Raw genomic sequence first — 19,685 nt, 5'->3', positions numbered from 1 at the left:
AGAGGGGACAGAGGATCTGAAGTGAGCTCTGTGTCCACAGCCATGAACCTGATTAGGACTCGAACTCACAAATTGTGAGATCATGACCTGAGCTAAAGTCAGAAGCTTAACCAACTGAGCCACTCAGGTGCCCTGATAGAGTCTGTCTTTGAATTGCTCATTTACTCTGATTTGTATTTGATTCTAAGATGCCAAGATGTTAAATATAACATTAACTTATTAATGGCATTTCTGGAGAATTGAGGCACTACTCTCTAAGACAGATGTGTACATTGACCCCAGCACTCACATTTATCATATATGAAAATATAGAAGAAAAAAAAGTGTGAGATAAAGAAAAGGAAATATATATATATTAATATATATGCATATAAAATATTCTCTGTATATTAATATGTACATACATACACATTTCATTTACTCGCCTAAACACAATTTATTATTTTGGGATTGTAGAAACTGATGCTGAAGTAACCTAGGAAAAGTACACAGTGTAAATTTAAGGAGAGAAAAATCTGTGTTCCAGATTTTAATCCCATTACTGCCATTTTTTCCTAATCTGTGTGACCTTGGCAAGTTATTTCTCTCATGTAGTTTCCCCACGTGTAAATTTAATATATTAATGCTCCATAAACATTGATATGAATTAATGGACAGAAAATACTTAGGACAAAGAATACCTTATGTAATTGCACATGCAAGTAACACAATTTTGAAATGGGACCTTTTTGTCTTCCTGTTTAGCTGAAACCTTTGAGATACTAAGTGTCAGCAGTTCTAAAACTACAAAGTGAAAACTCTAGATCACTTAAGTAGAACTTGCAAGGGAAGGGACTTACTTCTTGGCTGAGCTGACCAGTCACCTGCAACCCAAAAACAAGTGGAGAGGACATAAATCATCACTGCATATGAATGGGAGAGCTCCATCAAAGAGCTGTCCATTTGAAATGACTTTCAACTTCCCCCTCCAGAACAGAGGGGAGGCATCCTCTCCTTCATACAAGGAGATTTTCATTTGTGGTCCCGTGCAATATTTGGGGCTCAGGGCCTCAAGCTGACCCCATGCTTTAAAAGAAAACAACACATACACTAATATATATAAATATAAATATATATAATATATATTTATATATATAGGATATAAATATATATATCCTATATATATATCATATATATAGGAGAAGTCTGGTTACTCACAGAAGGGGAGAGCAGAGAGAGAGCCAGGTAGCTTCAGAAGCTTTCTATATTCCCAATGAAGATAAGCACAAGGATGTGTGTTTCTCATGAACCAGAAATAAACAAATGGAACAAAGTAGATTGGGTGGCATAAGATGCTAGCTGTATTTTACCTCCAGGAGGAGGGTACATGACTGTTTCTCACGGACCATAGTGAAGATTGTGGGACAAGGCTCAGAGCCAGTTCAAACCTCTATAAGAAGACTGTGGAGAAGCGAGGTGATCTCTCCTCTTTCAAAGTAAAATGAAAACTACTGAATTCCAAAGAGGGAGAGAAGGAGCCTAAGTGTCCTGCTAAAGGAAAATGTATTGCTTATGTCATAGGGAATACTGCACAGTTTCCAGTAGTTTCAAATGCACTCAAGGAAAGGAAGCAACATGAATCATCTAGCCCAGAAAGAAGCTGTCAACATTGGTCAGAGCCAGAGGTCATCAATGCTTCCTGGCTGCCTGCACTTGCTCATGTACTGCTTCCCCACCCTCGACCTTAATGCCTCCTCTCCCACCACAGACTCTTGGAGCATGGGGTGGAATCTAGCCAAATGAGAAGATAAAGGCATAAGGTAACCAAACCTTCCAACCTTGCCACAGGCTACCAATTGAAAGAGTCCTGGACTGGGAAAGAAAGATAGGCTTTTTGATACAAAGTTCGGAGGTTTTAAAGTTCACTCTCGTCTAAATCTGTGCTATTCAATATAGTAGCCATTAGCCATCCTTACTATCAAATTTAAAATAATTAAAATTAGGGACACCTGGGTGACTCAGTCAGTTAAGCATCTGACCTCAGCTGAGGTCATGCCCTCGCAGTTCAGGAGTTCAAGCCCCGTGCGGGGCTCTGTGCTGACAGCTCAGAGCCTGGAGCCTGCTTTGAATTCTGCGTCTCCCTCTCTCCCTGCCTCTCCCCTGCTTGTGCTCTGTCTCTCTCAAAAATAAATAAACATTAAAAAAATTTAAAAAATAATTAAAATTAAACTATATTAAACATTCAGTTCATTATTCACACTAGCCATATTTCAAGCACTCAGTAACTACACATGACTCCTTTATTAGACATGCAAATACAGAACATTTCCATTAGCACTAATTACTAGTATTAATTACCCAACTGAGAATGTTTTCTTCTTTGTTACCAGAAGTCATCAGAAGACATACCAGAGTATAAGCAGATACATATTTCATAAAGTAGGGATAAATGAGCAGAAATGGAGAAGAATAGTTGATCTTCTGATTGCTTTCTATGAGTTATAGCTCTTCAGTGTACCAGCTACACACACACACACACACACACACACACACACAGACACATATGTTTATACACACACACATATATATGCAAAACTCTCTACCCTACTTAAAAGTATCCATCGTTATTTACAATAATCAAAAACAAATGTAGTTCCTGTACATCTATCTAACTCCATATTCATTTTTTTTTCTAGTTAGTGATTTTATTGCATGAGTACAAAGTCAAATTTCTGCAACCAAGGCAGAGGCTGTGGATGACTCACATTTCCAGTTGTGAGATAGACTCGCGTGGTCTTATAATATTGACCCAACCGGTAAATGCGGCTCCTCATCAGAATCAATCGGAATTTAGCATCCTGATGTTTTCTGTTCCTCTCAAGAGGCTTTCGAACAGCAACAGGTTTCTTAGTCAAATGGTAGAGATCCTCAGGAAGATCAGGGGAAAGTCCTTCGGACTTAAGAACTCTCAACGCGTTAGTGCCTGTCACAAAACGTACTTGTGCAACATGATGTGAGTCTCACAGGATCACACCGATTTGTGAAGGAGTCAGGTCCTCCTTGCCCAGTTTGTAGATCTGCTGTCTCGCATCGTCAGATGTGAGCTCTAGCCAGGTGGGGACGCAGCAGCGGTAAGGCAGAGCCCAATGGGACAGGCCCTTTCTGGGAGCGTGCACGCGACTCATGATGGCAGGCAGTCAGGCAGTGGTTAAAAAAACAAACGAACCAAAAAACCTTTTTTTTTTTTTCTTAGAAAATTTCAGGTAGAGCGAGAGCCAGTAACGCATTTAAAACAATTAAAATTATGACATTCACAATGTTCTAAATCTTTGTTCCAAATTTTAAAAATAATCCCCCAAATTAAAATGATACTTAAATGTCAATATTATAAAAATATTGCTAGTGGATTGAAAATTTGAAAATTATTTGCCAGTCTATGTTCTCAAGCTTTTGTGAACTTGATTTGTCTTAAGTGTTATAATAATCTAAGCATTAACATGAATAATTCAGGTGCTTGAAAATCTTGGATCCTCATGACTTCTATCATCACAGTTTTCTTTTTTGCCATGTGCATAATCTAGAGAGAAGGTGATTAGATTTAGTCTGCTTACCAACAGATTTGTTTTCTTTTCATCCACTACTTTCCTAAGATGTAATGTGACATATCAAAAACATAAAATCATATGAAATACTTCATCGTAAACACCAAACTACAAAAAAAAAATTCTTTGCACATTACTCCATGGAGAAATAAGTGTAATTTTTCTGTTGAAAACATATGGCAAACTCACAAATAGTGCTTTTGCAGGTGTTTTAAATGGGAGTAATGTTGTTTATAAAATCTCCAGGAAAATGATAGCATGTGAGTGCCAGTGACGCCAGAACACTTCAAGTCTAATCCCTCCGTTAGCAAGTGTGGAAATTGAGACCCACGGGCCCTTGAGCAGCAGTCTAGGACGGGAACTAGAAATGTGTAGTTTAGAATGGGAAAAACGAAATTCATGTGCTGATCCCGGTATGTATTTGCTGGCAAATCTGGGCAAAGTCACCTAACTTCTCCAGGCTTTATAATCTTCCCACATAAAGTGAGAATAATCATAGAATACCGGCCTCTTAAATTTCTTACAAGAGACCGATTATGACTGTAACACATACAATTGATGTTAGCAACCATTTTTCTTCCCATTTGGTGTTTTAAGTTTTTCTAGGATCACCTGCTTAAAGTCATGTGGCAAAGCGGATGAAATCATAAGCCATTCACCTTCCTCTGTGTGTCCTCAGCTCAGGGATGCCTCATAAGTTGGCAGCCAAGGGTCAGCCCTACCAGGCTATTTTTACCAAAGCAGACCTTTAGTGTCAGAGTACATAAGATTAAGGAGGTGTCCATTCTCAGCTACATTTCCTTCCAGACACCTCTTTCACATTTACCTGGCTGGCCTCAGAGCAAAAAAAAAAAAAAAAAAAAAAATGTCGTAGCCCTCATCCCAAGCCACCTCCATTTCCTTTCTCCAAATAAGTGATATATGTTTTTCAAAGGAAAAATTCATCTTGTATATGATTTTTTTGTGTAGGACTTTGGATATAGACATACACTATGCTAGTCAAAGGTAACCTGGAGCCAAATCAATATGAATAGAATAAGAAAATGGAAGAATCAAAGAGTTAACCAAGAACCATTCACTAAAGTGCACAGACTGTACTGGGGATATAAAATGCAGAAGAGAAGGTATTGGAGCTGTTCTAGATTTAGCCTCCTAAGTACATAATGAGTCCAGATATGCTTCAGGCAATCATCAGTAGACATGGCAAGGGGCACGGATTTGTCATACAAATGAGGATGTATCACCTGACCAAACACACAGAGGTGCAGTGTTTAAGGGCAGAAAACTCCAGAGATGAAGTGGCAGCCAGTGTGCAAGCCCCATTGCCTGACACATCCTAGACAGTGTATGAAAATCTGGCTGGCCTAAGTATCAGATTTGAGGAGAAGGACCCTGGTCCTAAGGCTCTAGGGTTTCTATACTGAATGACAGGGGGACCGCCAAGCTCTGTTTTTCCATAATCAGGAGCTGGAATCCAAGTTCTGTAGTTGGTCTTTACTTTGTTGTTATGCTTCAGCACTGAGGTACAGATGGCCTCCAGTCCTTATGAATTTTAGTTCAAAAATTCTCCTTCCTGCTTTTCTTTAATGGTCCTGATATTTAAGAATGAATGAACACTTTCCAAAACCCCAGACTACAAACCAAATGTAAAAGAAAGATAATTATTACACTTTTAAAAGTTATCAAATCCATTATCTACATCAAGTTGCCATCCAGATCATGGAAAAATAATTTCAATCCATCATTGGTTTTTCCCACTCCTGTTATGTTATGTTTAATTCTTGAGTGTAGTAGTGTCATTGTATCCGAGCAAAAGAATGACTTGGTCCTCAGAGTTATCACCTGTTTGGCCTCTGATGCAATCAACATTCTTTTCTCTGGTCCTTGATCAGCAGTTTATCCATACAGCTACTATACAAGCCCTTGGCTGTAGAATTTTTCTAGCCAATATTTTTCACTCTGGATGTCAGTGGTTGAACTCATTTAGGAGCAAGGAAGGAGATGGAAAACAGGAAGCTTCCTTCCCATATGTCACAGGAGCTAAAGGCAACTCCAAAGTGTTTTGTATGGCCCATCCAACTAGATCTTTTGTGCAGATATCTCTTATTTTCTTACACAACCAGACTGTAGGGAATTCTGTTTTTTGTCTATATTGTGTATAAGTTCATGGCTTTTTCTAGGGCCTTTGACTTGCCTAAATCCTAATTAGAATATTAAAAAAAATATAATCCAGGGGCGCCTGGGTGGCGCAGTCGGTTAAGCGTCCGACTTCAGCCAGGTCACGATCTCGCGGTCTGTGAGTTCGAGCCCCGCGTCAGGCTCTGGGCTGATGGCTCGGAGCCTGGAGCCTGTTTCCAATTCTGTGTGTCTCCCTCTCTCTCTGCCCCTTCCCCGTTCATGCTCTGTCTCTCTCTGTCCCAAAAATAAATAAAAAACGTTGAAAAAAATTAAAAAAAAAAAATATATAATCCAGTAGTTTCACCCTACAGGGCATTGTCAAGAGACACTTTTGAGTATCATCATTAGGGAGTAATGGCAGCTAGAAAGACGGGTCCAGGGATGCTGCTAAACATCCTTCAATGCATAGGACAGCCCCATAATAAAGTATTCATCAGCCAAATATATCAGTAGCATCCCTCTAGAGAAACCCTCATCTAATCTCAGGGGGTAGAAAAACCTAGTCCTGACATTACAAGTTGCATGTGCCTTGACACACTGTAGTCCAATTTTAAAGCTGGGCTTTGGAACTTAGAAAGGTTTGCTGTGGTTCAGCCAATGTAACTTTCATGAGCCAAATGATGCTGAAAGGACTAATCCAACACTATTGGGAAATATTAAGGAAAATAAATGCATCCACCTTTACGGAAAAATATATTCCACCATGTTAGGAGCTCCAAACTGGTAGGTAAAGCATAGCACCAGAAAATAGGTGACCATTTTTACTTAAGAGCTTAGGTAGATAAGATTCATTCCAGAACAATAGGCTCCCTGCTAGACTCATTATACTCACTTTGTAAAGGAAAAAGAGTAATAGAACTTACAAAAGAAGCCAAGACTTTAGGAGATATTATTTTTGGGATAAATGAATTTGCATTCCATAGTTAGTAGCAAAATTGGATAATTTCCATGTAAAAGGTCAATAAACTTACTGGCCTTCAAGGTAAGTCTTTACTACTAACCCTTAGAAAAAACAGTATCAGAAAATACATAAAGACTTGGAAGGCACATCCTACATGGTTGCATTATATTCCTCTGAGCTAACTTTACATACGAATGACTTGCTTCAAGAGTCTTGCCTCTTGGCATCTTAGGAGCCCCCCAACAATATTTTCCTCTAACTCATATGCTCTCTTCCAAGATCATCACTTTGATTTCACATCAGCACCAGTGTGCCATACCTAAAAAAACTTCCATTTCTACCATCTGTCATCACTTCATACCCTTTCATTTCACACAACATTATTGCAACAAATCAAGGTCTTCAAACTGACCTTGGCTCCCCAATTCTCCACAATACTTCCTGTATCCAATTTACTAGCTTGGATTCCACAATTAATTTCTACAATTACTGGGTCTATTGCAACTACTCGCTCTTTTTATACTATGCTCATCTCAGTGTTGCTTTATCCCCCAAATTACCTTGATTACTCCTGCAGCCACTGATCACAGCTGAAAGAAAACCACGTCAGGTTGACTGTTATATTTATGACCTTAGGCTCAGATGGAAACTAAGACTCATCTAGATATTCTATTGTGTTTTCTTTAAATATTTATTTTCCACTTTCCATGGTGAGTATTTCTTATCTTCTATGTTTCATACCCAGTCATATTTCCATCTCACTCTCCCTCGCTCTGATGGCCTTGGCTCAAACTTCATTGAAAACACCAAAAACCTATCTTGCTGTAAACAAGCATATTCCCTATGCTCTTTATTTCCCTGACTTATTCTTCCCACAACTAGAAGCCTATATCTCCCCCTTCCTGGCACCTATTTTGTCCAGCCATTTCCTGCTCCCTCCCCACCTGGCAACCATCAGTTGGTTCTCTGTATTTATAGGACTGACTCTGCTTTTTTCTTTATTTGTTTTATTTTTTAGATTCCACATATGAATGAAATTGTATTGTATCTGTATTTCTCTCCATTTGATTTATCTCACCACTTAGAGGAATACCCTCTAGGTACATCCATGTTGCAAATGGCAATATCTAATCATTTTATAGCTCCATAATATTCTATTGTGTATGTGTGTGTGTGTATATATATATATATATATATATATATATATATATATATTCAAATATTCAAGGATATTTGAGTTGTTTCCATTTTTGACTTTTATAAACCAACCTGCTATGAAAAATCATGTATAGGATTTTCTATAAACATAGATTTGAATTTCATTGGGATAAATGCCATAACACATTTAAAAGTTAAGGAATTAATCAATGATTAATGTTTTTGGAAACAGAAGCTTTGGGGTTTCTAAAAACTTATTAGCCATGAGAAATAGGTACTGAATAATTTTTTTTTCTTAGATAAAATATGTTCTTTAAGGACAAGGATGTCCACTTTCACCACTTTTATTTAACATAGCACTGGAAGTTGTAGCCACAGGAATCAGACAAGAAAAAGAAGTAAATGGCATCCATACTGGTAAGGAAGAAGTTAAACTGTCACTATTTGTAGATGTTATAATACCATACATAGAAAACCCTGAAGACCCACCAAAAAGCAATAAATGAATTGTTAAATTACAGGATGCAAAATTAATACCCTCCAAATCACGTGTTTCTATATACTAAACAAAAAAAGCACAAGGAGACATTAAGGAAACAATTACATATTCAGTCGCAGCAAAAATAATAAAATAGGCATAAACTTAACCAAGGAAGTGAAAGACCTGTACCATGAAAATCATAAAACGTAGACAAAAGAAATTGAAGACAACAAAAATAAAGATATTCCATGCTCATGGATTGAAAGAATACTTTCAAATTATTTAGACTGTCCAAAGCAATTTACAGATTTAATGCTAGTCCTATCAAAATACTGACCTCATTTTTCACAGAAGTAGAATAATATTAAAATTTGCATGGAACCACAAAAGACCCAAAACAACCAAAACTATCTTGAGAAAGAACAAAGCTAGACTTAACAATTCCAAATTTCAAGATATAATACAAAGGTATAATAATCAAAATGGTATGGTACTGGCACAAAAATAGGCAAATAGAACAATGGAAAAGAATGGATAGTCCACCACACTTACATGGTCAATTAGTTTATGACAAAGGATGCAAGAATTTAAAATGAAGAAGAGACAGTGTCTTCAATAAATGGTGCTGGGAAAACTGGATAGCTACATGCAAAAGAATGAAACTGGACCACTTTCTTGCATACACAAAGTCTTTCATACACAAAAATAAGCTCAAAATGGATTAAAGATCTAAATGTGAGACATGAAACTCTAAAACTCCTAGAAGCAACAGAGGCAGTACTTTCTCTGACACTGGCCATAGAAATATTTTTTACACCTCTTCTAAGGCAAGGGAAACAATAGCAAAAATAAACTATTGAGATTACACCAAAATAAAAAGCTTTTGCACAGAAAAGGAAACCATCAACAAAATGGTTCCCACTCAGTAAGTGGGAAAGGATATTTGGAAATGATATACCAACAAGGGGTATATATCAAATATACGTAAATAACTTACACAACTCAACCTTAAAGTGAAGATGTCGATGATGATAATAATGATAATGATAATAATTCCATCAAAAATGAGGCAGAGATTCTGAACATTTTTTCAAAGAAGACATACATATGACCAACTGTCATATGAAAAAATCCTCAACATCACTCATCATCAGGTAAATGCAAGTCAAAACCAAAATGAGGTATTATCTCACACCTATTAGAATGGCTAGAATCAAAAAGACAAAAAATCAGTGTGGGTGAGGATGTCAAGAAAAAGGAACACTTGTACACTGTTGGTGGGAATGCAAACTGTGCAGCCACTCTGGAAAACAGTGTGGAGGTTCCTCAAAAGGTTAAAAATAGAATTGCCATATGATCCAATAGTTTCACTACTGGGTATTTACCCAAAGAAAACAAAAATTCTATTTCAAAAAGATATATGCTCCCCTATGTTTCCTGCAGAAGTATTTACAAAGCCAGGATATCGAAACAACGCAAATATCCATTGATAGATAAATGAATATAGAAGATGTGGTGTACACACACACACACACACACGAATATTACTCAGTCATAAAAAAGGACAAGAGTTTGCTATTTGCAACAACACGGATGGAATCAGAGTCTATCATTCTAACCAAAATAAGGCAGAGAAACACAAAATACCATACAATTTCACTTATATGGGGAATCAAAAAACTAAAACAAACACTTAAACAAACAGCAGAATTGGGGTGCCTGGGAGGCTCAGTGAGTTAAGTGCCAGACTTCAGCTCAGGTCATGATCTCACGTGTTTGTGGGCTCGAGCCCTGCGTCGGGCTCTTGTGCTGACAGCTCAGGGCCTGGATCCTGCTTTGGTTTCTGTGTGTGTGTCTCTCTCTCTCTGCCCATCCCCCACTCATGCTCTGTCTCTCTCTCTCTCTCAAAAATAAACAAACATTGAAAAAGATAAACAAAAACAGAATCAGACCTGTCTATACAGAGAACTAACGGATGGTTACCAGGTGGACAGTGGGGGAGGGTAATGGACAGAATGAGTGCAGAGCAGTAGAAGATACAGACTTCTAGTTATGGAGTGAATAAGTCATGGGAATAAAAGGTACAGCATAGGGAATACAGTCAGTGGTACTATAATAGTGTTGTATAGTGACAGATGGTAACTTCACTTGTGGCAAGCAAAGCGTAATGTACAGAGAGGCTGAATCACTATGTTGTATACCTGAAACTAAAGTAACAGTGTGTCAACTATACTTAAAGAAACAGAATAAAATAAAAAAGTGAACAATACAAAAAGCTCGTTCCTTTATTATGAATTTGTTTTTATTTTTTTCTAACTATGCAAATAATTTAAGCTTACATTATCAAGGGTTACCGAGGCAAGGTTAACTGCACCAATGATTATTAGTCCAGGATTTGGTAGTAAAATATGCTCAACATTTGAACATTTATGATGATACCTGACTAGGACACAAAAGTCCTACACAATTATTTCTCCCTTTCTCTCTCCCTCCCTCTTTGTGTGTGTATGTTTGTATGCATGTGTGTGTGTGTGTGTGTGTGTGTGTGTGTGTGTGTATTCATATTCAACCCTATGGTTCTTCTTGCTAAAATTTGTGGTTTTTTTGTATTCATCATTAAGTGAAAGTATTTCATGTGGCATAAAGTATAAAATTTGTTGTTCAGTAACTACTACACAATACACATTTGAGTTGATCATCTTTGTTTCCATTTGGAGAGACCACTTTGTGACTGTGACTATTTGATGGACAAGAACACAATCAAAGACTGAGAAATAGAGTTAATCTACTAATTATTTGCTATGCATTATAAAGAACATATTTTCTTTGATGTCTTATTGAACAACTGAATTATCTTTTAGTTGTAAACAGCAAGGGAGTTATTAATTGATCTTGATTTTTTTTGAGCTTGACGTTTTTTAAGATGCTTGTCAGTCAAGTGAGATCCTTTATGCAACGTTTTTCGGTTTTTTTCCCCTCAGAGGAATGTCTGTGGCAGTTTTATAAATGAGACAGAATCTTTGCCTTATAATTCACTGAAAAAAAATAAGACCACTCAATGTATGTCCCTTTACCTCAATACACTTCCATTTTAATTTTTATTTTCTATTACTTTTTAACAAATATGAAAATTTTAAATGTTTTTCTTCCAATTTTGGAAGATAACCTCCTAATTTTTTGCTCTCCTTTATTCAGTTTCTCCTTTCCTGACTTCAACTATATAAAACCTTCCTTCTACAGAATTCAGGCTTATTAACCCTTCTCTCCCTTTCAATCACCAAATTTCTCACATGTGTGGTCCACAACCTCATGTTCCACTTTCTTTCCATCTAATCTTTGTTAAAAGTCAATGAAATTCATTTTCCATTCCCACCACCAAGGCTAAGATAATTATCCCAAATTTGTCAACTGTAGTCTCCTAATTCCAAAATCATCATCCTCATCATCATCTCTCTATCCTCACACTCCCTAACAACAGTTGCCAATTCCATCTGAAAATTGTTCCCTTTCAATGGTATCTATAAAAGTTTATTGTTTTACTTCTAAAACATACTGAAGTGACATTATTTTTTCTCCATCTACAGATTACTAATTTTCTCTTCTCTAAACTATAAGTGAGCTAGTCTAATTAAGCGGCCATTCAAGGGAAAGGTTTAGGTGGTGTCCTATGACCATGGAGGAGGGGTCTTATGAAGAACCAAGCACCAAAGCGGACAGTAAGGACACATTCATTAGAATACATTATACTTAGTCTTAAAATATACCCTGTAAGAAAGTATCCATTTACAGTACCAAGTGAGACTTTATAGACTTTAAGAATAAAATTTCATTAGAAAAAGAATTTGGGGATAGATAAGCTAGATGAGTCTGTTATGTCTTATCCCTCCCAGAAAAAGAAGAGTTAACTGCACATCTAGCAGTCTTAAAAGCTTTTAAAATGCTTTATTCTGAATATTTGATACACACTTATCTTGACCTAAACTCTCCTATTTAAATACAAATTGGGAGGCAATGTTTTGTTACTTTTCTGGGTCACAGTAACTTCCTTTGTAATGACATCATCCAAAACAGTTTAAGAAACTAAATTCAGATGTCAGGAATGTACTCCCCCAACCCTCGCCCTTATCAAAAATAATAATAATAAAGCATTTTTACTAGGAAGCCAAAAAATAAATAACCCTTTTTTTCTTCCCATAGAATGATCCAGAGCCATTTCCACTATTTTGAAAACTAAAGTCATCAAAATGAGATACTATCCTATGCAAAAGAGGAAAATGCAACCTTGGGTATATATGATGTTCACTTTTATCTAATAGAGTTAATATAAATCTTTGCAGCTATAATCCTCAAGAAATGAAATTAAAACAATGAATATAAACCATTGAAGCCCCTCATATGACAATGACCCCATTTGGCCTTGCATTTTTCTCCCTACCCCCCTCAACTTACTTTTACATATCCCCAAACATAATAAGCCTGCCACCACTAATGTTATAAAGTAGTAATTGTTCCTAATTGGTAGGGAGGCGACAGACCATTCTGGTAATGTTGTGAAACTGTAAGAAAGGAGGAGTGAGAACATTCACAGGCCCAGCAGTAATTATCCACTAATTTGGCCTGTTTGTGTGGGGACAGCTCATTATAGCCCTTAAGAAACCTCAGAATAAAGAGGAAAGTAGGTAGGAGGCAAGGTTAAATAATTAGTGTTGAGCAGATTTTTTTTAAAGATTCAAAGAATGGGATTAAAGGCGGGAAATGTGACCAGAGTAACAATTAAGAAATAGTAGAACATTCTGAACTAAGCGAGTTTTATGTTTTTGTAGGAGTAGGGGTATATAAGAATCCTATATTATGGCATAAAAAATGACATGTCACTTTTATTACACTCTTTCAATTATGACCCTGATCATCTCCTTACATTTTATGGTGCCAATGTCATGCTTTATAAGAGATTTATTCTCATGAGTCCTTAAAAGATTTTCACAGTTTTCATAAAATAATGTGTAACAAAGTTTTCATATCATTTTATCTTTTACATTTATAGACATATTTTGGGGGTGGAAAACATATTTGTGTGTGCACATATGTGCAGGTAGCATAGTACAGACTGCAAAGAAAAACGATGTCTTTATAGTTGAATAATAATTCAACCATAAGTTTGTTAGTAAACCAGAGTCTCCAGATTTTTCACCTACATACAGCTAATACCTAATTCAAGAGTAAGCATGGTTACTTTTGGATATATGTGAAAATACACACACATACACACACATATTTGGTAAATAATTGATTGGTGCATAAGTATTTTAGAGATTTTGTAAGGAAATCATTTTTAAGTCTCCTAGAAAATATTTTTTCTGGTAATTTATGTAATTTCAGCCAAACTTTTTTTTTCCCACTTAATAAAAAATGAAAGCAGTTGATCAAAGATTTTAAGTTAAACTCCATAATTTGAAACTCAGAAAAAATGTGTGTATGTCTTAAATGTATACTCATTGAATATACTATGTATATATACTCATTGAAGCACTTTGAGAAAAAAATTCAGGGTACTATATATCCCATACCTTTGCAAAGAGGTGAGAATACAACTAACAGCAATATAAAAACAAAAACATGTGACTGATCCAACAGGTTTAAGCTGTCATATGGTATTTATATAGCAAAAGTCATATATCTTATCCATATATACATCAGATAATTTTGTCCTATTGTAATTCAGAATAAACTTCCCTAAAAACCTAGAGTTGGGTTGGAAAAATATTTAGCTATTCATAAGAATGGTGGGTGTCAATATAAAAATATGAGTAAATTACTAAAAATTATCACTAATGCTTGGAAAACAATTTAGAACATAAGCTACCAGCCCTATCTATTAAAGATTAAGCACTGTCTTCATTTATGAATAAAGTAACTGAAGTGTATGAATAACTACATTCATAAATGAATCTCATATCATAAGAAACTGAAAAAAAAATTCACTTCCATTACTGCCTTTTCAAACAATTTTTGTATTTCATTAGACTAGTAGTTTTCCAAATTATTCTTCTCGGGATCACACTGAAGTCTCAGTAACTCAATGATATTTTTTTCAGTCTGTACTTCTATTCTTCTTCAATATCCTCCCTACAAAAGACATCAACAACGCCAGACTGTTTTTCTCTCTAGCTTATTAAAACACAGGATTAAAGTAGAAGAGCCAGAGGTATTCCATTTTCCACTGCATAAGAACTACTGCTGCTATTGAACTCCAATTTCTATGGATACCACAGATTGCAAATACTCTGTGTGAAGTCTGAGCAACAATCTAGGGAATGAAGATTTGAATGTCTTCTTAGGTTCTTAGGTTTGATAATAATATTTCCTTTGAAATTAAATGAGCACACAGATTATGTTTTATCTGATTCATTGGAATTATCACCGACTTTTTATTCCTCATAGAATAAGTCCCTATCCTTATTTTAATATCTTCTGAATATGACCAAAGTAGCTAATGTACTTTGCAATTCTAACTTAGTATATTATAGATGATTACCACAGAACAGACACTAATGTTTACAAAGTATTTTGTGCAGTTCCCTTGTGTTTTCCAGCCTCTTACACAGTTAGCATGAGATCATGTGACTAGTTGTGGCTAGTTGGGATTAAAGTGAGTTTTAAGTGGACCTTCTAAAGCAGTTAGTAAACTATGTGTGTGATCTATCCTCCAATATCGCCTACATTGAGGATTTGGACAATGGATGGAGATCTTGTAGCATCAAAATATAGAGCAACCTAAATTCCACAGTTACCACTTAAAGAACAGTTATCCTGGAGGTCTCCAAGTATGAAATGGACTTTACATAGTGAAAAATAAACTTTTCTTAGGTCACCGAAATTTGATGATATATATGCATTTGTTACCACTGCAAAAATCTTGCCTAACATGATGATTACATATTCTAAAGTTTATAGATATAGCAAGAAACGGTTGTAATTCACAATTGATTTCAAAGCATCTAACACTGATATATTAAGTTCTTAAACCTGGACATGTTATCAGGGATATTATTAAGAAAAAAATTCTATTTTTCCAATCTAACATACTTCTTTAAAGTTTATTTATTTAATTTAAGAGAGAGAGACAGCAAGTGCAATTAAGTACAGGGGAGGGGCAGAGATATTGGAAGAGAGACAATCCCAAGCAGGTTCTGTGTGTTGTCAGGACAGAACCGGATGCAGGGCGTGAACCCACCAACCAACCGGAAGATCATGACCTGAGCCAAAATCAACAATCATCTGATTGTTCAATTGTTCAATTAATTCAATTGTTCATCAATTATTCAATTGACTGAGCCACCCAAGCACCCTATCTAGTATATATGTATATATTTTTTAATTAAAGCTTCAGGTATTTGGAATGTTGAAGAAAATAAATACTCCTACCAGTACAACTAAAAATTCAGATAAAATAAAAGTAAAAAGATATCTAAAAAGCACTGAATCAACAGTACTTCAGGCCCATTAATCCAGAGAAAAAGAATTATAAAATGTTGAGCCCACCTATAAGAATAGCTTTCCTCCTTGAGTATTTTGTTGTTGTTTTTGTTTTGTTCTGTTATTTTGGTGATAGGCAAAAGATAGAGAATCTATCCAGATGATTAAAACATGCACAAAAACCGGTACATCTTTTTGCAATCTCAAGGGGCTAGAAAGATACAATTGTAGTTCAGAGCTGTTTATGCCATCAGATTTGAAGAGCCAACATCGTGGGGAGAAAATAAGATTTTTAAAGGGGCATCAGTCATATTAACAGCTAGCTGACTTCTCAATAGAAATGACGGAGGCTCCAAGTCAAAGAAATTCCATTTTTTAAATAACTAAGAGAAAATAACTACCAACCTGGAATTCTATACCTAATGAAACTATCCTTTACACATGTTAGCCAAGACATTTACAGACAGACAAAATTGGAAACAATTTGTCACCAGAAAACCCACCCTAGAAGAAATACTAAGTGGAGATCTCTAAGCAGCAGAATACCAATTCTATAAAACATGGAAATGCAGGACAGAATAAAAAGCAAAGTAGAAAGTAAATATATATGATATTGAATGTACAAAATAATTATTTTAATATTATGTTGTATCCAAGCTATATGCAGAATTAAAATTCATGACAATAACACAAATATTACAATGGCAATACATAGAGTTAATGTGCCTAATTTTATTATATTTTCTGATATATAGTTGGGCAAATGAAAAATACTAATATTTATAGGTGTAAAATCAAATTTATAAGTAATTACATTAAATGTAAATAGGCTAAATATTCCAATTAAAAGACAAAAATTTTCAGACTGAATTAAGATAGCAATTTTTATTACATGCTGTTCAAGGCATCTATTCTAAATATAAGGGCAAAGAAGAAATGAAATAAAAGTATAGGTGGGAAAAGCACAAAATAAGAACTGTTCCTGATATAATAATGTCAGAAAAACTAGATTGAAGACAGGACTGTTGCCAGATTTAAAGAGGGTAATTTCATAATGATTACAAGATCAGCTCACTAGGCAGATATAATCATGTTAAATGTATACGTACTTAATAACATAACTAAAAATTATATAAAGCAAAAAATATCAGAACTAAAAAGAGTATTAGATTAATTCATAATCAAAGTAGAAGATTTTATACTTCTCTCAATGTCTGCTAAAAGAAAATACCAATAAACATAAAAACTTGAAAAACATAATTAATCTGAAATGACATTGGCAGAACAGTGCACTCAGCAACAGAACATATATTTGCACAGCTGTCCCTCACATTTTTCCAAAGGTCACCATAAGCAAGACTCTAAAGTAAATTTCATCAAAATTCAAAAGAAATTAGTTAGATGTGCTCTTTTCCGTTGGGGAAATTAAGGTAAAAATAAATGGTAAAAGATTTGAAAACTCCCAACATTTGGAAATACCCTTGATGTCTATGCACTTAGAAAAATATATATAATTAAAAATAATCTGGTCCAAATTATAATAAAATTAGATAAAATATATTTGTAGGGTACAGCTAAATCTGGGCCTAAATGGAAATCTATAATCCTTAAAAGCATATAATAGAAAACCTTTTAAAAAATGTTGAAAGGCATGTGTGATACATGTCAATGAATTAGGAAAAGAACAGAAAAATTGAAAAAGTTAATGAGAGAAAAAAATGAATAATACAGACAGCAAATACCTATGAGAAGGAATCAATACAGCCAAAAGTTGACTTCTGAAAAGACTAATAAAATGACAAACCTGGGCACAAATATCAAAGGGGAGGCAAAAGCCACAATTTACCATACCAGGAATGAAAAAGGGGGAAAAACTGTAGATTCTACAGTAACTGAAAAACGAACAAGATAATATTGTGAATTTTTTATGCCACTACACTTGAAAGATAAAAAATGGACAAATTCCTTATAAAACAATCTTTTAAAAAGTGACACAAGAAGTGGAATCTAAATAGAAGACAATCTATTGAATTAGAACATTTCCACAAATAAAGCTGTGAAAGACCAAGTGTGCCTTGACAATAGAATGTATAAATTATGGCATATGGCAATAATGGAACAACTATTGCCATGCATAATATAAATGAATCTCGTATGAGTAATGTTTACTGAAAGCAACCAATCTACATTCTTTCTAACTCAATCTATATATTTCAAAAGTAGAAAGCTCACCAATGGCATTAAAAGTCAGAAAGATATTCTTTCTGGAAAGGTAGTGAAAGGGAAAGGGCAACAAGGGCCTTTGTGGGATACGGATCATATTTTATTTCTTGAACTTCGTGTTCATTATACGGTTGTATTCATGTTCTGAAAACTTATCAATGTGTTAATTCATGATTTGTACATTTTTATGACTAAGTTAGTGGTTCTCAACTAGTAATTCTCCACCCTTAGGGGACCTTCTACAATGTCTGGAGACATTTTAGTTGTCACAACTTGTCAGGAGTGCTACTGGCATCTAGTGGGCAGAGGCCAGAGATGCTGCTAAATACTCTACAAGGCAGAAGCCTCCCTAAACAAACATTTCTGGTTCAAATGTCAATGGAGCTAAGGTTGAGAAATCCTGATAAATATAGTTCAATATAAATTCTATTGAAATAAAAATCAGAAAAGAGATAACTACACAGATGTAGCCCTTACTCGGTGTGAAAGTTTAAATACAATTTAAAAGCTACTATCAAAGACACAATGTATATAGGACATGTAGAAAATTAATTATTTGAAATTTATAAAATGTGAGCACATATATTTAAATTTGAGGGAGACTAATCATAAATCAGAACTTAATTCCAGGTTTACCATTATGTATTCATTTGTAAGAATTATTCTATAAGATCAAAATTTACAGAACGTAAAAGGAAACAAATGTGTCCCAAAGCCTACACATGTAACATAGCAGTGAGCATTCATTCTAGGTCTAGATTACCTGTAAACCAAGTCAGAAGGGGAAAAGATGAAATATGTAATTATAATTGTCTAAGAAAATGGAAACACTAACTCGTCATGAGGGAAAACAACAAATACCACATTACTGACACTGAATTTGGAAGGGAATTTGTAAGGTAGAGAATTTACAGACAACACTAAGCAACAAAATACACACTAATTCCATCAAGAGTGTTGAACAAACTGCAGCATTTTTTAAAAAAAATATGACCATATGTATTTGTAATCAAATCTCAATTTAATGTCAAGACCATAGCATAAAAGATACATGAGTGAAGCCCTTTCTTGAATGGCAGTTGAGAAATGATGTAGCTGGGGTGGCTATGGGAATTTAGTACAGAGATACAGGATCCAAATCTCCATACCAGGAAATGGCAAACCAAGTAGTCCCCCGCATCCCCAATGGGACAAATCTGGTTCACCACCTATTTTTGCAGATAAAGTTTTATTGGAACACACTTATATCCATTCATTTACATATGATCTCTCTCTTCACACTGCAGTGGCATGAATGAATGGGTGCAAACGACTACATATGTCCAAACATCTAAACCATTTACTATGAGGCACTTTCAGAAAAAAATTGCTGACCCCTACAGAGTAAAGGGCTCAACACTTTGTCCATTCTGTAAGTACCAGTGATGTTGAATAACATTTTTGGCAAAAGCAGTACAGCTCGTAGTTAGTATAGCTAGTCCGGTATAGTAAATTCTCTACTAAGCCTTGGAGTAGAAATATTTTGTGTGATTAGAAGAAAGGATGGTAACAACTTATTGTGGAAATTGGATAGGCTTCCAAGTATTTTTTCTAAGCAGATGTTCCAACAACTTTAACATAAAAAATAATAGAGTCCTGGGATACCTGGGTAGCTTAGTTGGTTAAGTGTTGGACTTCAGCTCAGGTC

General features: G+C 35.3%; 1 pseudogene; it reads right to left on the bottom strand.

Annotated features, from left to right (window-relative positions):
- Positions 1-2,703: 2,703 nt before the first annotated feature.
- Positions 2,704-3,164, bottom strand: LOC131517204 (small ribosomal subunit protein uS15-like; annotated as a pseudogene).
- Between the last annotated feature and the right edge of the window lie 16,521 nt (positions 3,165-19,685).

Source organism: Neofelis nebulosa, chromosome 1 (assembly GCF_028018385.1).
Source record: "Neofelis nebulosa isolate mNeoNeb1 chromosome 1, mNeoNeb1.pri, whole genome shotgun sequence".
Lineage (NCBI taxonomy): Eukaryota > Metazoa > Chordata > Mammalia > Carnivora > Felidae > Neofelis > Neofelis nebulosa.
The sequence above is the reverse complement of the archived record's forward strand: the minus strand, read 5'-3'. Positions and strand labels throughout refer to the sequence as shown.